The 10,021-nt window shown below is 41.4% G+C and overlaps 1 pseudogene across 1 annotated transcript; it reads left to right on the top strand.

Annotated features, from left to right (window-relative positions):
* The first annotated feature begins 3,131 nt into the window (after positions 1-3,131).
* On the top strand, positions 3,132-4,216 carry LOC116625054 (annotated as a pseudogene). Its single transcript, XR_004297989.1, has one exon. The product of XR_004297989.1 is annotated as a 60S ribosomal protein L6-like (transcript).
* The last annotated feature ends 5,805 nt before the right edge of the window (positions 4,217-10,021 follow it).

Raw genomic sequence — 10,021 nt, 5'->3', positions numbered from 1 at the left:
TGGCCCTCATATGTGCAAGCTCAGTCATCTGCAACCCAGCTAATTAGAAAGGTCAGTGGTACCTTTTGAACAAAGCAGAGAAACAGACCCGAGCCAAACTGCAAATGTACATGTTACTGATGACAATGCCACACTGAAGCAGTGGAAGGACTAAGAATAATGCTCACGCCTGCTGGAGAACCTTTGTGAGACATTTTTTTAAGGCAAAGGAGTGAGTGCTACTTCTTGGAAGGGTCACTGTCAGCAGTGACCTTTGTGCAAAATTAATAACAGAGCGTGGTTGGTACCATGCTTCATTGTTCCTGTGGAAGGAGATGGCTGCATTATGAATAAAGAACAATTATAAGGATAAGAAAGAAAAGATGAAGTGTGAAATATTCCCAGCTCAATAAGGGACTATAGCTGAGCATACAGAAGCTACAAAATGCCACCTGACTCTTTCCTCTAGTGCAATAAAGGGCATCATATTTCTTGAGCATCTGGTATGTTCCAGACATTGGACTAAGGTGTTCTATATTATAGAAGTAATATACTATTGTCCTCTTTTTATAGAAGGCAGAGATTCAGAGAAGTTAAATAATGTTCAAGGTCATACAACCAGCAAGGGGAAAAGCTGGGGCCAATGTCTGTCTGAATCCAAAGTTTACGCTCTATGCACCAATTACCACTGCAAAGCAGATGGGCAAAAATGTCTTCGATATCAGATCACTATGTACATCATTGCTACTTCAATTCTACTTTGCTATCAAAACTAAATAAGTATGACTTAATATTACATTAGATTATAATAAAAGCACTAGTACAGTGCATAGCCCGTGTTTATTAAATAATGCAACACAGAAATAATATATGAAATTTAAATATATAGTATATAAATACACAGACACAGTCTATTTGTCCTTCTATATTATCCAAACAGATATTATCTAAAGAGTTGCATGACATTTTATTCTATTAGATTACATTCCAATGTAAGTATTACAAGCACACTCAGAACCTCAACACATTTATTTATCTGAGAGAACTTGATGAAAAAAATGCAACTTCTCCAGAACATATCAGGATTTAAGAACAATAGGAAATTATGCCACCTGTGGAGGTTGGAATATTTTATGAAGCCCTTTGCTACTGATGTGACTATTATTTTATCTATAATAGGAAGCTCTACTGAAAATAACCCAGCCCATCTGAGCTGCAAGTTCAAAGTTCTACCTTCATTCCCAAGTGATGGGTTTGACAGGTCTCCAAGGATAAGCACCTATCTTAGCTGTGAATAAGAACTTTCTAAGAACCTATGTTTGTGAATATGCAGATTCTTAGGGCGCCTGGGTGGCTCAGTCGTTAAGCGTCTGCCTTCGGCTTAGGTCATGATCCCAGCGTCCTGGGATCAAGCCCCGCATCGGGCTCCCTGTTCCGCAGGAGGCCTGCTTCTCCCTCTCCGCACCCCCTACTTGTGTTCCCTCTCTCGCTGTGTCTCTCTCTGTCAAATAAATAAATAAAATCTTTACAAAAAAAAAATGCAGATTCTTAGACCTTACCCCATAGAACTTCTGCTCTAATAGGCCTCAGGTAGGGCCCAGGGATCTGTATTTCAGCATATATCAGTTTCTGATACAGGTGGTCTAATGCCTATGGATTGAAGATTACTAGACTGGAGGATCCTTCCCTCTAGATTGGAATGAGTTCCTCAAAGTCTTGCTTAGACTTACAATAGGGCTGCCATAAGGCTTTCCAACTGAGATTTTTCCCCACTTCTCAAATTGCTGGGGTATTTCTTAAGCTGAACCAAGTCAATATGTGATAAATCCCAAGGACACACCTAGTAGGAGACTGGCCTTTACAAGCAGGACTGTTGAAGTTCTGTTCAGATAAGAAGTTGCTTCCTTTTATTTGCTTTCCTTCCTACTCTAGGCTGTTCTAAAAATAAAGCTGTGAACCAGAAGAATTTGGTCTTTATATCTTACTTCCTATGCCTTCACCACTTCTAACTTCAACATCCAAGCCACATGTTGGAAACTAAAGCTTTTTAGCTACTTAGGATCATCAACTGAGGCATCCCACCGAAGCAGTCTGGTCCTCCTTACCATGTTCTGGATTTCTATTTCCTCCACCAACACGTATTTCATCCATTCCCCATTTGGTCAGGATCCTAGCATCAGAACAGTGACAAGACTTTCATATGACACATTAAAATGAACTAACAGACTAATATTTTATTTGGGAGCCAAAGTAGAGTGAAGAGAGGCAGATTTCATCATGGGTCTCACACATAGCACAATAAAGGTAATAAATAAAGTTAGAATAATGGTGTCAGGTGATGTGTAAATGCAAAGACATTCCTTCCTCCACTTTCCTGCTGGAGACAATAAATACCTACTTAATTCATCAGCAATGCACTACCTTTGTTGACAATTCAACAAGGTCACAGAAAAACTCGGCCAACTAACAGGACTTGGAATTCAGTATGACAAAACCTGGACTGTAAATATATTTTAATTTCTTAAAGGGAAATTCAGGATAATTTCTTAGAATACAAAATATAATCAAAATCAAAGATAAGGATATATACAAAAAACTGCTTGGTTAAACATGAGGTTCCATGGCAATATACAAAACCACAGCTCCAAACTGAAGCCAACTACTGCAGCATTAGGACGGACACAACAGCCAAGCAGAATTCTCAAGAGAGAGCAAAGAAGAAAACCAATTCCCCCATAAAGCTCTAAAAAGGAAGCTGAGTTACTATATTTTAGGCCATCTTTGATGACCTCACAGTATCCAGCATAATTAATACTTAAATATATCATGAAATAATAGTGGTTTTGGATGAGATAAAGGGTAGGCGGGAAAGATCCCATAATTTGTTTTGTTTTTTTGTTTTTGCATCATTAGAATCTTTCAAACTTTGCCTCTGTCCTTGGATCCAGACATATCTAGAATCTTAGTAATAAATCATTTAGCCATAACTTTCAAACGTCATGATTATAATTAACACTTAAGCCTTAATAAATACCAATGGGTTACTTTTTTTAGGTTGCATGTTTTTTAACAGGGGCTTTTTATGTACAAGACCTTATAAATTCCAAGGAATGACTCTTAGAGATAGAAACTTTGGGCACTATAATAAAATAGAAGGAAAGATTTCAGGGAGGGAAGTAAGAGGTCTTGTAACCTCTAAAATAATTCTACATTTTCACCTATTGCCCCCAATATATGGGAAAACAAAAACAAAAATTTTGCTTGATTATAGGACTTACCATGTGGCACAATTTCAGGCGGAGAGCGTAAAATAAGGTGGAGAGCAAAAATATGGTTCATATTGCTTTCCCATCTTGCAAGATGGCGGGCGAAAAAGCTGAGAAGCCGGATACTAAGGAGAAGAAACCTGAAGCTAAGAAGGCTGATGCTGGTGGCAAGGCTAAGAAGGGTAACCCCAAGGCTAAAACGCCAAAGAAGGGGAAGCCCCACTGCAGCCGAAACCCTGTACTTGTCAGAGGAATTGGCAGATATTCCCGATCGGCTGTGTATTCCAGAAAGGCCATGTACAAGAGGCAGCTAAATCCAGGGTTGAAAAGAAAAAGAAGGAGAAAGTTCTTGCTACTGTCACAAAACCAGTTGGTGGTGACAAGAATGGTGGTACCCGAGTGGTTAAACTTTGCAAAATGCCTAGGTATTACCCTACTGAAGATGTGCCTCGAAAGCTGTTGAGCCCCGGCAAAAATCCTTTCAGTCAGCACGTGAGAAAGCTGCGAGCTAGTATCACTCCCAGGACCATTTTGATCATCCTCGCTGGGCGCCGCAGAGGCAAGAGGGTAGTTTTCCCGAAGCAACTGAGCAGTGGCTTGCTACTTGTGACCGGACCTCTGTCCCTCAATCGAGTCCCTCTGCGTAGAACACACCAGACATTCGTCATTGCTACTTCTACCAAAATTGATTATCAGCAGTGTGAAAATCCCCAAACATCTCACTGATGCTTACTTCAAGAAGAAGCAGCTGTGCAAGCCCAGACACCAGGAGGGTGAGATCTTCGACACCGAGAAAGAGAAATAACAAGATTACAGAGCAGCGCAAGGTTGATCAGAAAGCTGTGGACTCGCAAATTCTGCCAAAGATCAAAGCTGTTCCTCAGCTTCAGGGCTACCTCCGCTCTGTGTTTTCTCTCACAAATGGGGTTTACCCTCACAAATTGGTGTTCTAAATTTCTTACAAAGAACGTAATTAAATAACTGATCCATTTCAAAAAAAAAATATGGTTCATATTGAAAAAAATATCCATCAAGAGATAAAACATAATTCCAGCTCAAATGGGCAGAATTCTTAATATCAGAAATACCTTTAAGACAATTCATTTTGCTTTGCCTTGAAAGTCTCTTCTTTGGGTTGAGCTGTAGACTTCTGAGGAGACCTTGGTTGGCTTTGGAGAGAGGGAGAAGAAACACGGGGAGTCCCCTGCAGAACCTCACTTCCAGAAGAAGTGAGCCTCTGGGAAGTTGGTATGTCAGGCTCGTATATCTTCCAGATGTGGGCACAGAGTGGGGGCTCCAAATGGACACAATGAGAGTAATAATGGTCCTGGCTGCCACTGACTCTTTCCTCACAGCAAACCACTGCACTTGCTTCTGCGCATGTCACGCCTAAGGTGTCGCTCTGCACTTCTCTCAGCCTTTGCTTTCACATGTGTGCAATGGTCATAATAATGCATATCTCTAAGGCCGTGGTGAAGCTGAAATGAGACTGCCAGTAACAACATGTGAGAAATGCACAAGCACCCCACAATTCTTAGGTAGTTGTGATCCAAAGTCGGATGTTTTTCTCTTCTCTGGGTATCTTTCAGTAAATGAACTGGCCCTACCCAAATATAGAGAAGCTTTTTTTAAAAAAATATTTTATTTATTTATTTGAGAGAGAGAGAGAGAGAAAGCACAAGCAAAGGGATCAGGAGAGGGAGAAGCAGGCTCCCCACTGAGCAGGGAGCCCGATGTGGGGCTTGATCCCAGGACCCTGGGGTCATGACGTGAGCTGAAGACAGACACCCAACTGACTGAGCCACCCAGGTGCCCCATAGAGAAGCCTTTAGAATCACAAACAACCCAAATTCTAACGCTCTTTAAGGGAGGCCTATTTACAACCTGATTGAGCTTCTGATAAATATAATTGGCAGAACTATTAAACATGCTTTAGGGCGCCTGGGTGGCTCAGTTGGTTAAGCGACTGCCTTCGGCTCAGGTCATGATCCTGGAGTCCCTGGATGGAGTCCCGCATCGGGCTCCCTGCTCAGCAGGGAGTCTGCTTCTGCCTCTGACCCTCCCCCCTCTCATGTGTTCTCTCTCATTCTCTCTCTCTCAAATAAATAAATAAAATCTTTAAAAAAAAAAAAAAAAAACATGCTTTAGAGACTTGTAAGAAATTTTTCTGCAGTTGAGTAGGAGGATAGCTGGAGAGCCAGTGTCCCAGCTGTTTATCTGCAGAAGGACAGATACTGAGGGATTAATTCCCCAACTGTTCCCGGTGTTCCAAACGATATCGACCTTGTGTGTGCTGGTGGCAGATGTCCTGCCCTCACTTCATGGGTAATACCTCGGTTAAGGTCCTTTTCTCAGAGAAAAGCAAACCACTGACCCCATTCCAGACTAAGTCGGACCCTTCTGTTACACTCTCTCCTAGCATTTGGTATTTTCTCTCTTAGCACCTAGCATAATTGATGAATAACATTGATTTGTGTGATTCTTTGATTAATGTCTGCCTCCTCTGGAGTATAAGCTCATTAGGGTAGAAAGTGTGACTGTTGAACTCACCTTTGTATCAACCCAGAGCCTAGCCCAGGGTCTGGCATATGGAAGGACCCAAATATATATCTGGTGCTTTAATGAAGAGTGAAGACTCAAAGTCAAATACTCTGATACCAAAGCTAGGGTGTCATCTTACTACCAAAGAAATGGCCCTACCTAAGCATTATCTGGGGAGCCCAGAAAATACAGATTTCCAAGGCCTTGTTCTGACCCCGTAGAATTAGACACTCCCAGGGCCAAAAGAATCTGTATTTTCAAAGTGCAGCCTGTTTGTGGACCAGCACAGAACCGCTGCACTACACATACATATGCATCAGCTATAACCCCAATGTGCTTATAAATAGAGCATCCAGAGGCCTCGTATTTTCACTTCCTACTGTCTGCTCAACGTGGAAAGGAAAAGCCCTCCAACGAAGGGACGAATTGTCCTTGAAGTGGACGAGTATCAAAAGCGGCTCCCCTTGTCTTCACACAGAACAGGCACTGTGTAATGCTTTGCATTAACTGTATATCATATACATTTTAAAAAATGGAACTTTAAAACATATTGCTCAATGGAAGAAGCCAGTCTGAAAATGCTACATATTCTATGATTCCAAGTATATGACATTTTGCAAAAGGAAAAACTATGGAGATAGAAAAGTGACTTGTGGCTGCCAGGGCTGGTTTGGCAGGAGCGTTAATGATGAATAGATGGAGGTCAGGGGATTTTTAGGGTGGTGAGATTGTTCTGTTGGAAACCATAACAGTGGATACATGATATTGTGCATTTGTCAAAACCCAGAGAACTATACAAAACTAAGAGTGAGCCCTAATGGAAACTATGGAATATTGTTAATAATGATGTGTCAATATTGGCTCATTAATTGTAACAAAGGAACCACATTAAAGCAAGATGTTAACATAGGAAATAATAAACGAAATGGGAGGGTGGGCATGGAGTGGGTATATGGAACTCTATGTGCTATCTGCTCAATTATTCTGTAAATCTAAAACTTTAAAAATTTTAAAACTTAAAAACCTAAAAAATGAAAATATACCCCCCCCAAAATATATATATATATATATATATATATATTTTGGGGGGGGTATATTTTTGGTATATATATATATATATACCAAAAAAAAAAAATAAAAGTGACTGGGAATGGAGCACACATGACCTTCATACTTACTGATGCTCACTGTGTGGGGAGCACCAAACTAAGAATTCAAATACTTCATTTAACCTGACAACACTGCTCGAAGTAGCTGATATCAGTATCGTCACATGCACTTAAGGGTGGAAGGAACCAAGAGTTAAGTGCAGTGAAGCCCTTGCCCAAAGAGACACAGCCAGCCAGTGCTCCCAGGTTCCAAACTCAGGTCCCAGCCTTGCCCAAAGCCCGCATGTATACTACACCACTATGGCAACCTGCTTCGATGTATTGCTTTTGCCCATTCACAAAATGAGTGTGTTATTACGAAGTTTAATCAACACCTACAAGCCAAAACAATTAGAATATTATAATGCAGAGTCAGATGAAAAGATTTTCACAATCAAGCATAAGCCAGGGATACCCACAGAGTAAAACAAACACTGCCCTCCAGGAGCATGGGGCGGTGGAAAAGTACAGGATGGATTCCGCACAAAATCATGTGTCAAATAAACCAATCATGGGACGTTGATGTATGAACTTAAATGACAATATTTTGTTTTAAAATGAAACTATTTTTAAAGGATTTATTTATTTTAGAAATTGGTGGGGGGCACGGGGTGGGGAAGGGCAGAGGGAGAGAGAGAATCCCAAGCAGGCTCCATGCTAAGCACTGAGGCTTATGTAGGGCTCAACCCCACGACCATGAGATCACGACCTGAGCCAAAATCAAGAGTCGGATGTTCAACCAACTGAGCCACCCAGGTACCCCTAAACTGTTTTTTAATAACAACACAGTGACAGAAAGTCCAGAGAAAAGAGAGAGAGACTGAGAACCATCACAGCTAAAAGAGACTTTACGGGCCATATCAGCCTAATGCAATGGGTGAGTCTCATACGGATCTTCATTCAAGCACATTAACTATGGAGAAACTAATAAACTCTGAACACAGATGGAACATTATATAACGCTAAGAAGTTAAGTTTTATTTTATATATGTAGCAATTTTATTAAAATTAGGGTTTTTTTTAAAAAAAAAAAGATCAAAACAAAGATAAACCCAACAGAGATTTGCTTCAAAACCATTTGAGGAGGGATGGAGCGTGGGTACAGGTCAAATAAAACTGGCTGTGAACTGATAACTGTGTAATTGTTGGAGCAGAGTGATGGGAACATGGGCTTCATTACACTATTCTCTCTCCCTCTGAATACATTTGAAATTTTCCATTATGAAAGGGTTGTTTTTTAAGTTTCTTACCCACCATGAGTTCTAGTGCTTATCTGTGTGCATTGTCTTCCTTCAATAAATATAGATATGAGCATTAAATATAAAAATAATAATTGAAATTAAAACATAAGAGTACCCTATTCAAGCATTTTCGCTCTGATTGTTTTAGTAACTTCTGCCCTGCCGTTTCTGTTAATCTTTCTAGGAAACAGCCCACATCAATCTTCACTGCCTTTGTTGTCCCTCGGTCTTCTCATTACTCATTTCCTTCAAGCGCTTATGGCCAGCAAAGGGCATCCCTGGCAGAAGGAACGAGTCCAAGGGGTGCTGTTACCTGTTGATGTTTTTCCCCTCAGGCAGAGGCCAGAACAGACTCAGGGCTGTTTGCCGCTGCTCGGCAGACAGTAGCAGGGCCTCCTTCACCCCTGGGCAATGCCCACTGCCACAGACACCCATCCTTGGACTTGGGTAATCCAGAGCATCTGAAAAGCATCTGTATCTTCCCCTCTGAGTTTGGATTCGTTCTTCACTTGTAAAACCCAAGCAGGATGAATCCGAGGACTCCGAGTGATTTATAAGAGATGTATAAAGAAAAATGAGGTTCTACCGCCTTCCCAAACAGCAGGAACAGCCCTTGGCTAGCCACAGGAAGACGTTAGGGGGTGTCGGGGCTGGTGCCAAACAAGAAGAAAAACAGTGAAAATTCCATTCCCCAGCAATAAAAATATAAGTCAAAGTCATGAAGCACCTTCACGAAATTCAGCTTCAGAGGCTGGAACATTATTTTGTTGCAGAAATTTCTCGGACAGTAATGCCGTAGGCCTGTCCAGACATGGACAACCAGAGCACTTTGACTCCACACCATGGGCCTTCTTGGATTAAAAAATTTGGTTTTATGTTGCATATAACGCATATTAATAAATATGCAGCGGGCACCTGGGTGGCTCAGTCAGTTGAGCATCTGACTCTTGGTTTCGGTTCAGGTCATGATCTCAGGGTCATGGGATCAAGCACTACATAGGGCTCTGTGCTCAGCGGGGAGTCTGCTTGGGATTCTCTCCTCTGCCCTTCTCCCCACTTACAAACATGCTCGCTCTCTCTCTTTCTCTCTCTCAAATAAATAAATAAATAAATATTTAAAAATAAATAAATAAATATGCAGCACATTCTGTCTCCAGAGGTGGCAAGAGGTGTACGCCCTTACCTGTTAGCCTCTCTCCCCTTAAGGAGTCAGTCCCTTACTTGGAGGACAAAAAATTCCACAGACAAGTAAAATGAACATTTCAACTTTAGTTGATTTATTCAGCCAGTTGTTAAGGCATTCTTTTAAAACTCTTGTCATTTACTTCTGCAGTTTTGGCTTCTGGCATTCAAAATATTATAAATACCTGCATTCAGAGGCCTTTCTACAAGTCTTTAAAGGTATCTGGGGAATTTCACTAAACCCAGGGATTTAAAATTCTAAAGGTCAGGAAGTGTACTACCGCATACTTAAACAATGCCCTGCAATAGTACAAAAGTGAAAGAAACATTGATTATGCAAATTGACAAGTACATGTTATCTACTATGCTGTTGCAAAATATTGAATTGAATTCCAGAAGGATAGGTTCTAGTCCCAGCCTGTCCACTCACAAACTATTTGATACTAAGTATATTATCACAGTCTCATGAGCCTCTACAAAATAAGGCACAGAGGGGCGCCCGGGTGGCTCAGTCATTAAGCATCTGCCTTCAGCTCAGGTCATGATCCCAGGGTCCTGGGATCAGCCCTGCATCGGGCTCCCTGCTCCGCAGGAAGCCTGCTTCTCCCTCTCCCACTCCCGCTGCCTGTGTTCCCTCTCTCGCTGTGTCTCTCTCTGTCAAATA

This window comes from Phoca vitulina, unplaced genomic scaffold (assembly GCF_004348235.1).
Source record: "Phoca vitulina isolate PV1807 unplaced genomic scaffold, GSC_HSeal_1.0 scaffold72, whole genome shotgun sequence".
NCBI lineage: Eukaryota > Metazoa > Chordata > Mammalia > Carnivora > Phocidae > Phoca > Phoca vitulina.
This window is presented reverse-complemented; position numbering and strand designations above follow the sequence as displayed.